At 36.9% G+C, this 18298-nt stretch overlaps 1 pseudogene; it reads left to right on the forward strand.

The window, feature by feature from the left end:
* The window catches only part of LOC116760029, a 32154-nt pseudogene extending 18704 nt beyond the window's left edge, over positions 1-13450 (forward strand).
* The last annotated feature ends 4848 nt before the right edge of the window (positions 13451-18298 follow it).

Here is an 18298-nt window from a genome sequence, read left to right on the forward strand (position 1 = left end):
TTTATAAAAAATAAGCTTCTTAGTTACAAAACTTCTGAGATATATCAACCAGTCAATCTAGAGAATAAGAATCACTGGAAAGCTGAAAAACATGTCAGTGCTCAAGCCTCATCTCCAGAGATTCTCATTTAGTTGGTCTTGATCAGGCCCAGATGTCAGTATTTTGATGATTCTAGTGAGCAGCCCATGTGGTGAACCACTGCTGCCCTGTATCCATTCCACTGCAATTTTAAATCTGTTACTCTCTTACTTTTCAAACTGTGGATTTGGGTCATCATCACCATCATCAGCATCATCAGCATCATCAGCATCACCTGAGAGCTTAGAAACTGAGAATCTCGGGCTCCACCCCAGACCTACTGAATCAGAATCTGCGTTATAACAAGACCCCCAGGTAAGGCATATACACAGTAGTCTGAGAAGGGCTCATCAGTGGAGATGGAGAGAAGTTGTTTACCACCAACCACACACGATTTCTTTTCAAATCCTTGCACTGTAATACGCTTTTGAATAAAAACTATTTATAAGAAATACAAGCTGCTAAGACATGTGCCCCATACTCTGCTTATAAAGTTTAATATTGGACTAAAGTAAAAGACTAGATTTTTTTGTAGGCAAATTTCGTATTGTTTGATTTGGTCTGTTGTTTCAGCCATATGAGAATTTTTTGAATTCTAATTTTTTAACCCAGCATTCTTTCATTGATCACCAAGCTGCAGATATTAGCATAAAAAGTCATTAGTGAAATGTTGAACATTTTAGGGCTGAGGGATCAACCTCTAATTTATTCCTCCTGGAAAACCTTCCTCTGAATTTATAATATTTCTTAACTAGCATTGTTTGTATTATTCAACAAGTTAAAAATCCACTTACCTAATACAACCAGCCCACAGTTCTTTCATAAGGATATCTTGAATTCTTGGTCATACTGAAGTCCCAATACTCTGTCTATAAAATTCCTCTGATTTCCAGTATATAGCCCTTTAGAAAAAGCAAGATGCATTTAGATTGATATGGCTTTATTCTTACTGAACCTACACTATTCCTAGAGATCACTGCTTACTTTGAAAACTCTTTAAAACTATCTTTAATTTAATTAGTCCTAGTTTTATTGACTATTTACTTATTCACAACATTTATTCTTTACAATTTCTTAAAGATTTCTGATGTCATTTCAACTATTTAGTCTATAAAAATAATAATGATAAATTGAATAGCTACTGTACATCGAGCATTTATTATGTGCCAGGTGCTGTGTTAAAGTGGCTTACGTTTAATTGTCACCCTAGCCCTATGAGGTATATACCATTATCCCGATTTTACAGGTGAAGAAACTGAAATTTAAATCTGTTAAGTAACTTGCTAGGAAAACAAAGTGGACTCTAGGTCTGACTTCGAAGCCTGTTTTCCTAATCAACATACTATATTACCTTCCCTTGGAATGCAGTGGTTCAGATATGGAGTCCTTGAATAAACTGGGGCTACCAATCCTTCTTATCAACACTCATTAACACCCTTTCCAGTCAAGTCTGATGAGCAGTCTTCTTACCCAGAAAAAATATTTAAAGGTAGTACAACAAGAGTTGAGAGGTTCTGCTTCCTCATTGCTGTTACATGCCAACCTATCATCATTATTTTCAAGCCAGGGGCCGTTCCCTTCTCAGAATTCTTCCCACTCTGAATTCTTATTTTCCTTACTATTTTGTCTGGTTCCATATTAGTCTTCCTCCAAGACTTGAGATACTCCAAATCTTGGGTACGTGTCATCCCATTCAACTTTCATCCATGCTCATCAGAAAGCTTATTGTCTAATCTAATTGATCTCATTGGATTCCTCCAGTTTTTCTTCCTTGGTGGAACCAATGCAATAGTCAGAATCAAATTGTGCACTTAATCATTTTCATTGTTTGCCTTACTTCTGATGCACTCACTATCATCAGTTAGCAAACTTTCCCATTGGGGCTGTAAGAACTAGTACACTTCTCAGAGACAGCCAGGCTTGCACTCACAGTCAGCCCATTCTCTGACTGCATTTGGCAGTAGAACTTTGCCTGGTGTTGTATGTGATATGTTTTTCCTCTAGCAAAACCTTCCTGCATTCTAAGGAATCTGCTGGGGTAGTGCACTTAGAATATCAAGAAAACAATAAATATGCCATGACTCTGTCATACAGAAAACTTTCTTGGCTGTCAGCCATAGAGCTTCTGATGTGGAGAAGGGCTGTAGAGTAGCTGTTAACAGCTCACACTTGGAGTGCATAAAATCTACCGTGAGTCAGCTGTAGGCGATGTGGAGATGGTGCCATTTCTCAAGCTTTAATTTCCTCCATTGAAAATAGGGATGGTAAGAATGGGATAATACGTTAATGCAAATGTTCCTTAATGTGATGTAAGTGTGCCTTAGCACAGTGGCTGTTAAACTTCAACTCCTTGGCCCCCAGCGAGATTTTGATCAGCTGCCCCAAACTCCTTCCCAGCCTACACTATCAGCCCAAGGGTGTAGCTGAAGCTTGTGACCCCAGTGAAAACACTTAACCACTTTCTAAAGGCTTTGTGAACATTCTCATCCTCCGAGTGGTTTACTCTTGTTTAATTTTGAATACAGAACAGGGGCCCAATTGATTAAAAGACATTGTGTGTAGTTGTGAATATTTTTTTAGAAAATATTTTTGGGTTTTAAAAACCTGGGAGAGGGAAATTAGCTCACTGGTTTCTTCCCATACTTAGGAACCCTAACACTCCATTTCTCAAAAGGCCTGAAAATAAACAGGAACAAAGTGAGCTTCTTCTGCAGGGCCTCCCTGTTTTGGATTACAGGTATGGGAAAGTCATTTCGATTCAATTAAAATGACATCCTGTGGTTCTGTGCCATGAGGCAAAAAGTGGTTCATTAGATTCTATTGCTGCTGTAACAAATGATCACGAATTTAGTGGCTTAAAACAATACAGATTTATTAGTTACAGTTCTGGAGATCAGAGGTCGAAAAAAAAAAAACCCACAAAAAAAAACCAGCCTCACTGGGCTACTGGGCTAAAATCAAGGTTACTTGATTTTAAAAACCAGGGCTGCATTCCCTCTGGAGGTTCTAGGGGAGAATCCATATCCTTGCCTTTTCCAGCTTCTAGAGGCCACCCGCATTCCTTGACTTGTGACCCCTTTCTCCATCATAGAAGCTACACTGTGGTATCTTCAAATCTGTCTCCCTCTCTCTTTCTCTGTCTGAGCTCTGCTTCCACCGTCACATCTCCTCTGACTCTGACTCTCCTGCCTCCCTCTTTCATTTATACGGACACTTGTAAATGAAAGTGGGCTTTCACTTTCAGAATGGGCTCACCCAGGTAATCCAGGATAATCTGTCCATCTCAAGATCCCTAACTTCACATCTGCAAAGTCCCTTTTGCCATGTTACTGACATATTCACAGATGTGGGGGATTAAAATGTGGACATCTGTGAGGGCCTTATTTTGTCTACCACAGGTGTGGATTATACATTCTTTCCTCAAGCATGGGGCCCAGATATTAGCAGTACTGGTTTATATTTTACAGTCAATACTTCAAATGGGACAAGGTGGCATTCAGAGAAGCCAAAGTTAATCAAATAAAAAGCAGGTATCAGCATGCACTTTATCACATCACCAAGAGAATCAAAACAGTATGATAGTAAATTTGACTTCTTGTCATGTTGAATTCTTCTTTCAGTGCTATGTTATCAGAAAGAGGCAGTATTGTTTAAATGTAATTTATATAGTGCCTTCCCCAGAGTGATGAACAGAATATTCCTCAGTATCCTCAGAGAATTAGGCTCTCTATCTCTCTTTATCCCAGCTCAGCCACTCCAGCAATATGCAGCAATATAACATCTGTGTGCAAGAAATAAATCAGACTCACTAAATTTAAGGATGTTCACTTACAGAAATTCCTTCTGGAGTTTCTTTTTTTCTCATTTGAAAATGCTCTTCTTTGGGTATTATAGAGCCATTGACCCATATTAGATTAATTAGGTCAATTAGCCTTTATGTAGTAATTATCAGTCAGATGGCTTTGAATAATTCCCTTTTAATAAAGATGTGCCTTGAAAAGAGATTATCAACTTAAATTCCTGCCACATAGTAGCATTAAAAAAACATGCATTTAGTAATTCTTTCTGCAATGTGGTTTGGGTGTAGCAATGAAACTGGGTAGAAAAAGCTTAAGGACTTTACCTTGATGAGTTGATTATTCACATTCACACACTGTTAAAAGCCACGTGGGTATTTTCCATTCAGAGAAGCTGTTGGTAGCCCTGAATGCTGAGCCTAATTCAGAGCAACTCCCTCTCTTTTTCTAACCTGTCAATAGGAATTCCCATATTTTTAGACTCACACTGGCCCCAGCACCTAAACTGGGACTCCCACTTGCTGACAGGACTATCTGAATTTTTTTGCTCTCTGCTTCTCTCCTTCAACAACATCCCCATATTTTATCCTAATATTGACAATAGCTGCCGCTCAATGAGTATTTGCTAGGTTCCAGACATTTCACATTTGTTATTCCTAATTGTTACCGTGAGTTAAGTCACTACACAGATGTTTGTTGAAATATTTGCTCTAGATACTGGAGATAGTCAAGTGGATATCCTATGTCCATGTAACAGTTGAGGAAACTGAGATAGAGGACCTTAGTGAGGAGCCTACCATCCTGCAGCATGGGGCTTTGCAGGAAACCCAGTGTCTGACTGGCTCCAGCTTGGCTCCTTGCACCCCACCAGGCTACCCCCATTGCGGGAGGGGGTACTAGAATTGCTGTCTCCTTTGAAAGCTATGTTAGAAAACTCACCGGACTGTTTGGGACATAAGGTTACTAATAAAGTCAGAACCTTCAAGAAAAGTTTAAAGGCACTTTAGGAATCAGGTTCAAAAATAGAAAACTCACAATTACTTAGAACAAAAGTCCCACCCCTAGTAATTAAAGGGTTTAATTTTTTTTTCTAAATTTCAGAATTCTGATACATATACAAGTGCAAAAAAGTTGAGGTACTACTTAATCGAATACATACAAATGGCATGAGCGATAGTTCTAGGGGCATCCCTTGCTGTTTTCTCTTGCTGTAGTTCACTCAGTTCCTGATGTTTAGATCAGAAGTCAGTGCTAAATTGTCGGTTGCACCCTGACATTAACATGCTGTGTAGCCTTTGATCTTCCACAGAACAGAAAGGACTCTGTGTGCAAATTTACTCTATTGCTAAGATCTGGACATTTCGGTGACCTGGAATATGGAGATAACTTTGTTTCTGTTGGTTTGTTTTACAAAAGTTTTAGGTTCCTACAAGAATCAGAAAGTTTCATATTGGGAATGTAAAAATGGAGTTTCTGGAGGGCAATTTGACAACAATTTGTTTCAATAATTTAAAAGGCAAATAGATAAAGATGTATGCTTAAGAATGCTCATTGTAATACTAGTTATTAAAAAAACTGGCAACGATCTAAATATATATCAGTAGGGTAATCATTAAATGTTATGCACATCCATGCTTGTACTACATGAAAAATTATTATGTATAACATTTATATTGTATTGCTAAATGAAGAAGAAAATAAAGATTAAAAAACAGATTATAATCCCACTTTAAAGTGTGTGTGTGTGTGTGTGTATCTGGATGACTGTATTCCAAAATATGCAAACTGTGATTATCATCAAGCGGTGGGATTGAGGGTGATTTTAACTTCTTTGTACATTTCTGTATCATCTGAAATTTTATTCTTTTATCCACATTTCCCATTTAGATCACCCAAACCACCCCCCACTGACAACAATTCTAATGCAATTGATGTAAATCTTTTTAGTTTGCAAATATTTCTACAAAATATATTTTCTTGTTTTTTGTTCAGATATTTTAAATTTACTTAGTTTCATATTCTATTCCTTAACATTTTTCACCTAGTACTGTTTGTTTAGGCCTCTGTTGTTTGTGTACTAGTCTACTGCTGAACTATTTTCATAGTATAGGCACTGTAAATATGCATATGCTAATTTCATAATCAGAAAAAAATCCAGCAAAGCTCTTTTTATTATGAAGAAAGAAAAAAGAAAGATAATTATTTCTTCTAACATAAGAGCATAAATTGCTTTACATAATTTTGTAAATGAAATATCCAACTGGAGAAATATTCAGTACACTGAAGATTCTATTTTTCTAAACACCCCTACTTTAGAAAAGTGTTTGGACATGTGGAACTCTTTTCTATAAGTATAGAAAATTCAAAGAGAAAAGTGAATATTTCTTTCTATGAAGACTCTAAAATGATTTATTTTAGGAGGCAAAAATTTCAAAAGACAAAGTTATTTTGAAAGTGAAAAGTAGTGAAATGAACTTATTACAGTGTTCTCACTATATATTAAAAATGAAATTAAAATCATTTAAAATAAAAGAAATATGACATTGTAACACAAACAGAAATTGAGGAATATCCCAGAAGGATAGGACATGGTTGATGGACAGCACAGGAAAATGAAAAGACAATCAGAGGAAGTAATAAAGCCTATTGGGAAAAACTTGAAATTTATATATTGAAAGTTCATAATTTTTAACATAAAAATCTAATAATAACTGATAATCCCTTTCTTTTCTTTAAATGTTAAGGATAAAAATAGAACTTTAAGAATAACTTTATTCAATCATATTTTTATAAGATAGATATCAAATACTCTCAGCAAGACTGTGTTTAACTTTCAAACTTTTCTTCAAAACAATATATTCCTAGATGAGAGATGTGGAAAAATGTCACATATAACTATTTATTATGGGGGAAAGTGGCAAGATGAGAGTCATATTTCAAGCAGATGTTACTTAAGTCCTTCAATCCTGGAAAAGGTCACAAAGAACTGGGTTTCTTCTCTTTCTTTTTAAAGTTAGTTTTCACTGGCAGCAGAGAGAAGCTTTATGACATACCACTAGCAGACAAAACCAAGCTGCCTTTACAAAAGAATTTTGTTGAACACAGGGTCTTTTTTTTTTCTCTCTCTCTCTCCAAAATATTGGGTTTCAAAATGAAGTCACTGACCTAGGAAAGACAAACAAATAGTCTCCAGGGATCAGGAGGCAGGACAAAAAGCAGGTTAAAGTACAGAAGTTTAAGTGTGAGAACCAAGAAACAAAATAATGACCTGAGGGCTCAGGGCCAGTTGGGAAGAAGAGATGTCTACTAATGTTGACAGGTGACCTGCAAAGGGGAACAGCCCAGCACAATGACCAGATTCTCCAGGGAGGAGGTCACAGCAGTCTTGCTTCTCTGGAAACTAGAGTTAAACTGGCCACTGAGAATGTAGGAGGTGTCTTGGCTAAGAGCCCTCTTGAATTTGCCTTAAATTCTCTAACACAGAAACTCTAAAGATTAGGAAAAACATGGATTTTGATGATTTTATGCGGCTATAAAGATTAGTCAGTGTTTCACTCATTTCTAAGCAGAATGGCATAATGTTTACACAAAGGATTCTTGGATTGCACAAAGTTCAAGCTTTTTGACCTCTTGCAATTTATTTAACTTCCTCATGTATAAAATATATACATAACAAGAGAATCTACCTCATAGGACTACTGTAAGGATTAAGCTAAATATGCCATCCATGTACTATGTGCCCAATGGCCTTATGCAGGAAGTAAAAAGAGGAAGTATGTTTAACATTTGAGCATCCACCTGAGATTCAGATCTGAATTTTTATAGCAATTGAGATTAGTGTTTTGTAATGTTTTTGATAGATCATACTGAATCTGAAGAAGACATTGTTTGTTACTAATAATATTAAGAAATGAGACATTGCACAAATCTATCACTATTAATAATATAGTGGGTACAAACCTCGGTCCATTAGCTCAAGGATGCAAGAAATGTTAAGTTTTAATTTTTCTTTCAAGCCCCCCTTCCACTAGATGTTGGAAAAACAATCACAGTCAACTCAAGTTTTCCCTCCCCTTACATTGGAATTGCATCCATGTTCCAGGGGGCTGTTACCTGTTGTCAGCTGTCACCCTCTCTCTATGCTACTATCTGGTAAGGTGTACATCCTGGTCCTGATGTACAAAGTTTATGTCCGTGTCCTCCTTGTGTTGGACATCAGCTTCTGTGACTGTTGGGAGAGTGGAAAAATGAATGGGGCACTAAAAGGCCCTACTCCATCCCCTTCTAGCCTCTGGCTCATAGAAAATGCTTCTGCTGTGCCCCATGCTATCCTGGGGCACAAAGGGACTCTGTGAGCTTATCTCAGTCCCCCTTTCCAACTCTAACACACCACACTGCCATTGCTACTCTACTGCTCCCAAACCATCGACTGTGGGGTCTTATCACCTTCTAAAAGGAAGTAGGAAAAGTGACATTCTTTCTGCTCTTGAATCTCCAAAATTATGCAGAGATGAGTGTTCTATTATTCCCTAAACCTTACCACACCCTACTTCAGATGAATCCAGGAGAAAGCTGGGCACAGGTCCTTTTTCAGGTACCTAGCATCTTTACTTTTCCTCTGACTTCTCTCCTTCTCTACAAGTCTAGAGTCTTCAGTCTTGGGGACAGGGAAAAAGGTTTTGACTCATCAGGTATTTTTCCTATTCTTTCATCTCAAGTCTGGATCTTGACTTTTGAAATTAAAAAAATCAAGTATTTGACATCTCCCTTGAGGAATATCTACTTCATAGTCTAGTTGCTTCAATGAGGGGGCAACAGCAAACAAAATCAACCAACCAACCAAACAAACACGATAGTTCAATACACCAGAATACACTGAAGTAGGGAGGGATGTATGTTTTATCATTTTCATCTAAACTTACATTTTAAATACTCTCCATAATGAATTAAAAAGTCTCCCAACTAAAATATTTGTCTTTGGTTAAAAATATGGGTTACCTTATATACTATTAAGTATCTGATTTTATAATTTCCTTTATAATTATTAATTACATAAATTTTATGCATATAATGATTCTAACACTAGTCTGCCAGATGAGGATGCTTCTTTTCTTTACTCTCTCCTTGCTTTTTTTCTCCTTCTTTAACCTGTTTGTCAATGTTCCTCAGTGATCTCGTTACTCTCCGAATTTATTCCATCCTTGAGCTTCACATTTTTTATTTATAATTTGCTATCCAAAAAAATGTGTAGCTTTCCTTTTTGTAAAATTTGACTATGTCTGCATATTACCTCCTTAAGAAGTCCAGACACTATAAATCTTATGTAGAGTCTAGAAAAGCCTTGAAGTCAGAGACATTTGATAATATTATTTGATGGTGATGATGTTTATTTTTAAAAAAAACTTGATAACGTTAAAGGTCATATATTTTTGTTGAATTTTGATCCCTGTTACCTGGATCATCTATGAGCCCTTTGAAACATGACGTGGTCATATTTATCTTTCTAGGACTAGTTCATGATACAATAGATAGTATAGCAATTGTTTAATCACTACATTGAATGAAAGAACAATAAGATATTTGCCTTTTTTTAAAAACATCTTTATTGGGGTATAATTGCTTTACAACGGTGTGTTAGTTTCTGCTTTATAACAAAGTGAATCAGTTATACATATACATATGTTCCCATATCTCTTCCCTCTTGCGTCTCCCTCCCTCCCACCCTCCCTATCCCACCCCTCCAGGCGGTCACAAAGCACCGAGCCGATATCCCTGTGCCATGCGGCTGCTTCCCACTAGCTATCTACCTTACGTTTGTTAGTGTGTACATGTCCATGACTCTCTCTCGCCCTGTCACAGCTCACCCTTCCCCCTCCCCATATCCTCAAGTCTGTTCTCCAGTAGGTCTGTGTCTTTATTCCTGTCTTACCCCTAGGTTCTTCATGACATTATTTTTTCTTCTTAAATTCCATATATATGTGTTAGCATACGGTATTTGTCTTTCTCTTTCTGACTTACTTCACTCTGTATGACAGACTCTAGGTCTATCCACCTCATTACAAATAGCTCAATTTCGTTTCTTTTTATGGCTGAGTAATATTCCATTGTATATATGTGCCACATCTTCTTTATCCATTCATCCGATGATGGGCACTTAGGTTGTTTCCATCTCCAGGCTATTGTAAATAGAGCTGCAATGAACATTTTGGTACATGACTCTTTTCGAATGATGGTTTTCTCAGGGTATATGCCCAGTAGTGGGATTGCTGGGTCATATGGTAGTTCTATTTGTAGTTTTTTAAGGAACCTCCATACTGTTCTCCATAGTGGCTGAACCAATTCACATTCCCACCAGCAGTGCAAGAGTGTTCCCTTTTCTCCACACCCTCTCCAGCATTTATTGTTTCTAGATTTTTTGATGATGGCCATTCTGACTGGTGTGAGATGATATCTCATTGTAGTTTTGATTTGCATTTCTCTAATGATTAATGATGTTGAGCATTCTTTGATGTGTTTGTTGGCAGTCTGTTTATCTTCTTTGGAGAAATGTCTATTTAGGTCTTCTGCCCATTTTTGGATTGGGTTGTCTGTTTTTTTGTTATTGAACTGCATGAGCTGCTTGTAAATTTTGGAGATTAATCCTTTGTCAGTTGCTTAATTTGCAACTGACATTCTGAGGGCTGTCTTTTGGTCTTGTTTATGGTTTCCTTTGCTGTGCAAAAGCTTTGAAGTTTCATTAGGTCTCATTTGTTTATTTTTGTTTTTATTTCCATTACTCTAGGAGGTGGGTCAGAAAGGATCTTGCTGTGTTTATGTCATAGAATGTTTTGCCTATGTTTTCCTCTAAGAGTTTGATAGTTTCTGGTCTTACATTTAGGTCTTTAATCCATTTTGAGTTTATTTTTGTGTATGGTGTTAGGGAGTGATCTAATCTCATACTTTTACATGTATCTGTCCATTTTTCCCAGCACCACTTATTGAAGAGGCTGCCCTTTCTCCACTGTACATTCCTGTCACCTTTATCAAAGATAAGGTGTCCATATGTACATGGGCTTATCTCTGGGCTTTCTCTCCTGTTCCATTGATCTTTCTGTTTTTGTGCCAGTACCATACTGTCTTGATTACTGTAGCTTTGTAGTATAGTCTGAAGTCAGGGAGCCTGATTCCTCCAGCTCCGTTTTTCATTCTCCAGATTGCTTTGGCTATTCGGGGTCTTTTGTGTTTCCATGCAAATTGCGAAATTTTTTGTTCTACTTCTGTGAAAATGGTAGCTTAATTAGGGATTGCATTGAATCTATAGATTGCTTTGGGTAGTAGAGTCATTTCACAATGTTGATTCTTCTGCATACAGGTCTTTTGTCATCTTCTTCATCAGTGTCTTTATTTTCTGCATACAGGTCTTTTGTCTCCTTAGGTAGGTTTATTCCTAGATATTTTCTTTTTGTTGCAGTGGTAAATGGGAGTGTTTTCTTGATTTCACTTTCAGATTTTTCATCATTAGTATATAGGAATGCCAGAGATTTCTGTGCATTAATTTTGTATCCTGCTACTTTACCAAATTCATTGATTAGCTCTAGTAGTTTTCTGGTAGCATCTTTAGGATTCTCTATGTATAGTATCATGTCATCTGCAAACAGTGACAGCTTTACTTCTTCTTTTCCGATTTGGATTCCTATTTCCTTTTCTTCTTTGATTGCTGTGGCTAAAACTTCCAAAACTATGTTGAATAATAGTGGTGAGTGGGCAACCTTGTCTTGTTCCTGATCTTAGTGGAAATGCTTTCAGTTTTTCACCATTGAGGATGATGTTGGCTGTGGGCTTGTCATATATGGCCTTTATTATGTTGAGGAAAGTTCCCTCTATGCCTACTTTCTGCAGGGTTTTTATCATAAATGGGTGTTGAATTTTGTAAACAATAATGCAAAGCAAGAGCATTCTAATCTACATACACCATATACTACAGTATATGTGTACAATATTTCAAAAATATAAGTGTAGCAACAACTATGAGTAAAATTGTGTTTGGAATTGAGTTATTATGGTTCATAGGTAGAGAAGAATTTCTTAATACATTTAAGGAAGAAGAGAGTGAAGTACGTTTTACATTTCTAATCAAAAGATTAAAAGTTTACCAAACAAACAAAAAACGTTTACAAAACTGAGCATGAGATATAACCCTTAATGTTAGAACTGAAGTAGGAAAAGTATGGAACCAACCTAGGCTCAGTTCTGGTTCTACCAATTATTAGCTGAGAAATTATGGGCAAGTAATTTAGTATTTGGGGGGGCTCAGTTTTCCCTGCTGCAAATCAAAATTTTGAGTTAGAATCTTTACGTTTTTTTCATTGTACCATTGCACCATTCAATTATTTCCCTTATTTAAAAAATATATCAGATTAAAAAAGCTTAAAAATTATTTTTTTAAAATAAAACTCTTGTAGCAAATTAGTCATTAAAAAGGATTGTAGTAGTAGGCTTCAGAGCCTTTTCTGGCAGTGGTAGATTTGAAACACTTTAAAGGACAGGACCCCAGGAAGAAGAGAGTGTACTGGTGCAGGAGCCAAAAGATTTTTGGATCAGTTTTCCTTGATTTTTCTTTATTTAAAGATTGAAGTATTGGAGCCATCGGGATAAAGCTTCAGCACCCTCAATGTTTTCTTTCTGACATCATCATTAATAATCAACCTGCTGGAAGAGTTGTCTTTGAATTATTTTCTGATGTGGGCCCCCAAACATGGGAGAACATTTATTGTCTTTGTGCCAGTGAAAAGGGGACAGAGAAATAAACTCAGAAGCCATTATGTTTTAAGAATTGTCTTTTTCACAGGGTTGTCAAAAATTTTATGGTTTAAGGTGGTGACTTCAGTGAAGTAAATGGAGAAGGAGGGGAATCTATTAATGGAGGATATTTTGGACGAGAATTTTGCTATTAAATACAAGAGAGAATTTCTCTTCTCAATGACCAACAAAGAAAGCAAAGGATACAAACGGTTCACAGATCTTCCTAACAGTGAAACCAACTCCTCATTTAGATGGGCATCATGTTGTTTTGGGGAAAGTGATTTCTGGTCAAGAAGTTGTGAGAGAGAGAAAATCAGAAAACAGATGCAGCTAGCAAACCATTTGCTGAGGTGCATATATTCAGTTGCAGAGAGCTAATTCCCAAACTAAAACGAAGAAAAGGCGTAAGTCATCATTACCATCCTCATCATCATCCCATGACTCAGAAGAGATTCTCAGTCCTCTTCTGATTCTGAAAGTGCTTCTGAAGAGAAATTTTAAAAAAGAAACATAGGAAAAATTCCTGAAAACACAAAAAAGGAAAAATGAAAGAAAAGTGCATCTAGTGAAATGAGGCTGAAAATCTTGAAGCACGACCCCAGTCTATTGTCCATCTAGAAGATATCCTCCTATACTTGAAAACAGATTCCTAATCAGGAGCATGGGAAGACCAGAACCTCAGTGGAAACGTAAAACCAAAAATCAAATGGTCAAGAAAATGACCATGTACGTGACAAAAATAAAAAATTTGAATCAAGCTCTAGGACAAATGAAGACAAAAGTGGATCAGTGAGTTGTGCAAATCAATTTCCATTCTGTCTAAATTTTTAAGTTTGGAGACTTGCTGATGAATCTCCTTTATGTTGTTTTCATCTTTTCATTGTTTTTAGGTTTTTGACTTTTTCTTTTTAATGTGGACTTAGTTGAATTGATATCTGATAATCTGTAACCTGGATAATTTGCCTTGCTAAAGTTTTAATAAACTTGAAATGAGAAAAAAATATTGCAGTAAAATTAGCTTTAAAAAAATTCTAAATGGTAAAAGGTTAAGTTTCCAAACATCAATTTGGAAAGTAAAAAAAAAAAAGGTGACTTTATCGTGTGTGTAGTTTTAAGATTTTTTTTTTGATATGGACCACTTTCAAAGTTTTTATTGAATTTGTTACAATATTGCTACTGTTTTATTTTTGGTTTTTAGGCCACTAGGCATGTGGGATCTTAGCTCCCCAACCTGGGGTCAAACCCGTACCCCCTGCATTGGAAGGCAAAGTCTTAACCACTGGACCACCAGGGAAATCCCGTGTGTGTAATTTTAAAGGATTGAAGCCATCTAACTGTCACAAGGAGGCATTTTAGGCAAAATGCTAATGTCAGCTGAATTTTAATTCCTCTTTTAATAAAACATTTTATAGCTACAACATATAATTCGTGACTGTAGGTTTATGCACACTTTTCTAAATCTTTCAGAATGCTATACGGGGTTTGGATTATTTTGTTTCATTTTGTTTTGCTGAAGTATGTAGGGATTTTTAAGGCATGTGTTAGTTTAGGGAAAGGTTTCTGAATTGAAATGTGAAAATAAGAAAGACAAAGATTGCTCTTTTGAATTATCTGATTTTATTACGTTAATAAAACAAAACTCTACAGAGCATCTAAGTGCCTCTCAAGCTACATAACAAAATACCCAGTTGATGTATGAGAATTATAAAGATAATTTACACAGTTGGTGAAGAAACAACCTATACTGAAAGGCATTAAACAATAGCTATACCACCATGTTACATTTAAAATAGGAAATATATGTGCAGAAAACCAAGTAATCATCATTACTCTTCTATACTTGTCTTCTGGAATGGATTCTCTTAAAAGTCTGATATCGTCCCTTTCCTTTCCTTTCCAACGAAAACAAGTGCTTCTCACACGTGCACATAATCACACGCGGATCTTGTTAAAATGCAGATTCTGACTCAGAAGGTCTGGAGTGAGGCCTAAGACCTTCTAACAAACTCCCAGGGATCTCCTTTATTACTGGTCTTTGGATCAGACTTTGAGTGGCAAGATCTTTAACTACTGGCAGCCAGGAGTTGAAATGCCAAAAGACAAGAAGTACCAGCATTTTCCTTTTTGTTTTGTTTGTTCTACTAACTAACCAAAACTCACACTAAATTCTTAGCTTACTTACTTAGCTTAATTCTAAGCTTAGCTTAGTTTACTCCTCTTTGCCCTGACTTCCTCCTCACTGGTGCCTTCTCTATACACACCTGTTATTATCTAGGATGCAAATGTAAATGTTATCCATTTATCCAATGCTCTCCCCCTCGGTTAGGGGTCCTCAGAGAGTGGTTCTCTACTGTACTTGTTGTGTTGTTCCCATTTTTTAGAAATGGGATCTTGGTAAGGGATGCTCCATAAACTACTAAGAAGTAAATTGTGCCAAAACCTAAAAGAGTGAATAATCCAGCAATCATTTGGATTTGGCTTTAGAATGTATTATCATAGAATATGTCGAAGATTTATTTTATAATTACATTTTACTTAAGGTAATATTAAAATAGATTTGTATGCTGTGACCATAAACCAACTAAGAGTGTTGGCAAGGAGGGAATGGGAGTGGAGGGGACCTATTTGAAAGCATGAGGAAGTATATGTAGGAGGGAGGCCTAAGATTAATGTTTTTCCATGGATGATAATCTGTGGAAGTCAAGAGTTCATTTTTCGAGTCCTATGCAATTTAATGCAACTCAAATATGACAACTGAATACTGTATTATTTCACCCCTTCCCAATGGGTTATTTAAAGTGCCATTAAGGACACTTTGTTTTTAGCACAAACAGGTACCATTCATTGAGCACATACTATGTATCAGTCCTTAAACTAAGAACTTCCTATGCAGTGGCTTATTAAATTCTCACTCCATACCTGTGAGGTAGCTGTCATTATGCTAACATTATGGATGAGAAAAATACAGCCAATTAAGGACATTTTTAATTGAAAAAAACTTCTGAAAAAATATAACCCAACAAAGGTTTTTGTGAAAGCTCTGTTGTATGGTTCATTCTATAAGAATAAATAAACCCAATATATTTAGAACATAACTAATAAATAGGAAAACTTAGGGTTATTATTCACTTCATGGAAAGAATACCCAGTGACTGTACTCCTTTAAGTGATCAGTATACGTTAACAGGATTTTGAATTAATACATTTAACATACATATAATTTTTCAGGTAAGCATTTGTACAAATGGCAAATTATCTACTCAAGTGTTTCTAAAATTGGCCTGATCATAAAGAATGACCTAGAGTGCTTGTTAAAACTATAGAACTCCCAGTTTTGTCCACTGGAGATTCTGAACCAGTAGCTCTGAGATGAAGTCTGAGAGTTTGTACACTTAACATATTATCCATATGTTTTTTATGATGAGGCAAGTTTGGGAAACATTAGTTTGCTGAGTAAAGCTCAGGTTTCTTATTTTAACATCTAAAGTCCTCCACAGAGTGACCTTAGGTACAGTTCAAATATCTCCTACAACATTAACTTATGTTTAGAATTATGTATTCATTATTCCCCACACAGATACTTTCCTCCCTCGGAGCTTTGCTCAAGCTGTCCCCTCTGCCTACAAGGTCCTTTTCTCATGTGTTTTTCCATCAAAATCTTATTCATCTTTCAAGGCTCAGCTCAAATTTTAACTTCTCTGTAAAGGCTTCCCTGACCCCACAGTCAGGATAATATTCTCCCTCTTACGAACTCCCATAGTTCTTCAAATTTCTATTGCAGTGATCCTCAAAGTGTGATCCCTGGAACAGCAGCATCACTTGGAAATTTGTTAGAAATGCAAATTCTCAGGCCCCACTCCAGACCTATTGAGTCAGAAACTGGGTATGGTGCCCAGCAATCTGTTTTCAAACATACTCTCTAGAGTATTCCAACACACCCTGAAGCTTCAGAACCACTTCTCTAATGTATTCTCTATTTTATTATTGCTTCATTACAGGTCTTAATTTCTCTACCAGAATGTAAAGTAAGCTCTATGAGAGCAAAAACAGTGTTTTCATCATTGGTGTCCTTTGCATTAACAAGCACAGTACTTTTCACTTAGCAGATCACAATAAGTCTTATTGAGCTAAATTGCTATTTCCTTAGTATCAAACTCTATGTATGCTAGATGAGCAGATTGTAGTGTACCAATTTTTCATTTTAATAATGTTTAATAACCTTTAAAGGTTGTAGTATGATGGATTCAGATGAAGAAACACCAATTGTAAAGATGACTAAAATAAGGGCTGGTTGCTCTTATTTTTCAACAGAGACAAAGCCTCTTAGATTTCTTCTAAGTTTAATACATATGATGCCTCATAAATATTTACTAATAATAACTAACAACCTCATCTTTTTCTTTGCTTCTCTTGTCTCTAAGGCTTTTATATCTAAAGAAAAATTCCTAAAATATCTTAAGTGGCTTCAACTTCACACTGTATCTATGAATAAATTAGATAATAAACATTGCTGAGATTGGTTCATGATAGCAGAGTAGAAGGACGTGCACTCACTCCCTCTTGTAAGAGAACCAGAATCACAACTAACTGCTGAACAATCTTCCATAGAAAGACATTGGAACTCACCAAAAAAGATACCCCACAACCAAAAACAAAGGAGAAACCACAGTGAGATGGTAGGAGGGGCGCAATCACAATAAAATCAAATCCCATAACCACTGGCTGGATGACTCACAAACTGGAGAACAATTATACCACAGAAGTCTACCCACTGGAGTGAAGGTTCTGAGCCGCACATCAGGCTTCCCAACCTGGAGGTCTGGCAACAGGAGGAGGAATTCCCAGAGAATCAGGCTTTGAAGGCTAGTGGGATTTGATTGCAGAACTTCAACAGGACTGGGGGAAACAGAGACTCCACTCGTGGAGGGCCCACACAAATTAGTGTGCACATCAGTACCCAGGGGGAAGGAGCAGTGACCACGTAGGAGACTGAACCAGACTTACCTGCTAGTGTTGGAGGGTCTTCAGAGGTGGGGGTGGCTGTGGCTCACCCTGGGGACAAAGACACTGGCAGCAGAAGTTCTGGGAAGTACTCCTTGGCATGAGCCCTCCTGGAGTCCCCCATTAGCCCCACCAAAGAGCCCACAGCCTTCAGTGCTGGGTGGCCTCAGGCCAAACAACCAACAGGGAGGGAACCCAGCCCCACCCATCAGCAGACAAGTGCATTAAAGTTTTACTGAGCTCTGCCCACCAGAGCGACACCCAACTCTACCCACCACCCAGTCCCTCACATCAGGAAGCTTGCACAAGCCTCTTAAATAGCCTCATCCACCAGAAGGCAGACAGCAGAAGCAAGAAGAGCTATAATCCTGCAGCCTGTGGAGCGAAAACCACATTCACAGAAAGATAGACAAAATGAAAAGGAAGAGGACTATGTACCAGATGAAGGAACAAGATAAAACCCCAGAAAAAGAATTAAATGAAGTGGAGACAAGCAACCTTCTAGAAAAAGAATTCAGAATAATGAAGATGATGCAGGACCTCAAAAAAAGAATGGAGGCAAAGATTGAGAAGATGCAAGAAATGTTTAACAAAGACCTAGAAGAATGAAAGAACAAACACCTAGAAGAATGAAAGAACA

Source organism: Phocoena sinus, chromosome 1 (genome assembly GCF_008692025.1).
Source record: "Phocoena sinus isolate mPhoSin1 chromosome 1, mPhoSin1.pri, whole genome shotgun sequence".
NCBI classification, from domain to species: Eukaryota; Metazoa; Chordata; class Mammalia; order Artiodactyla; family Phocoenidae; genus Phocoena; species Phocoena sinus.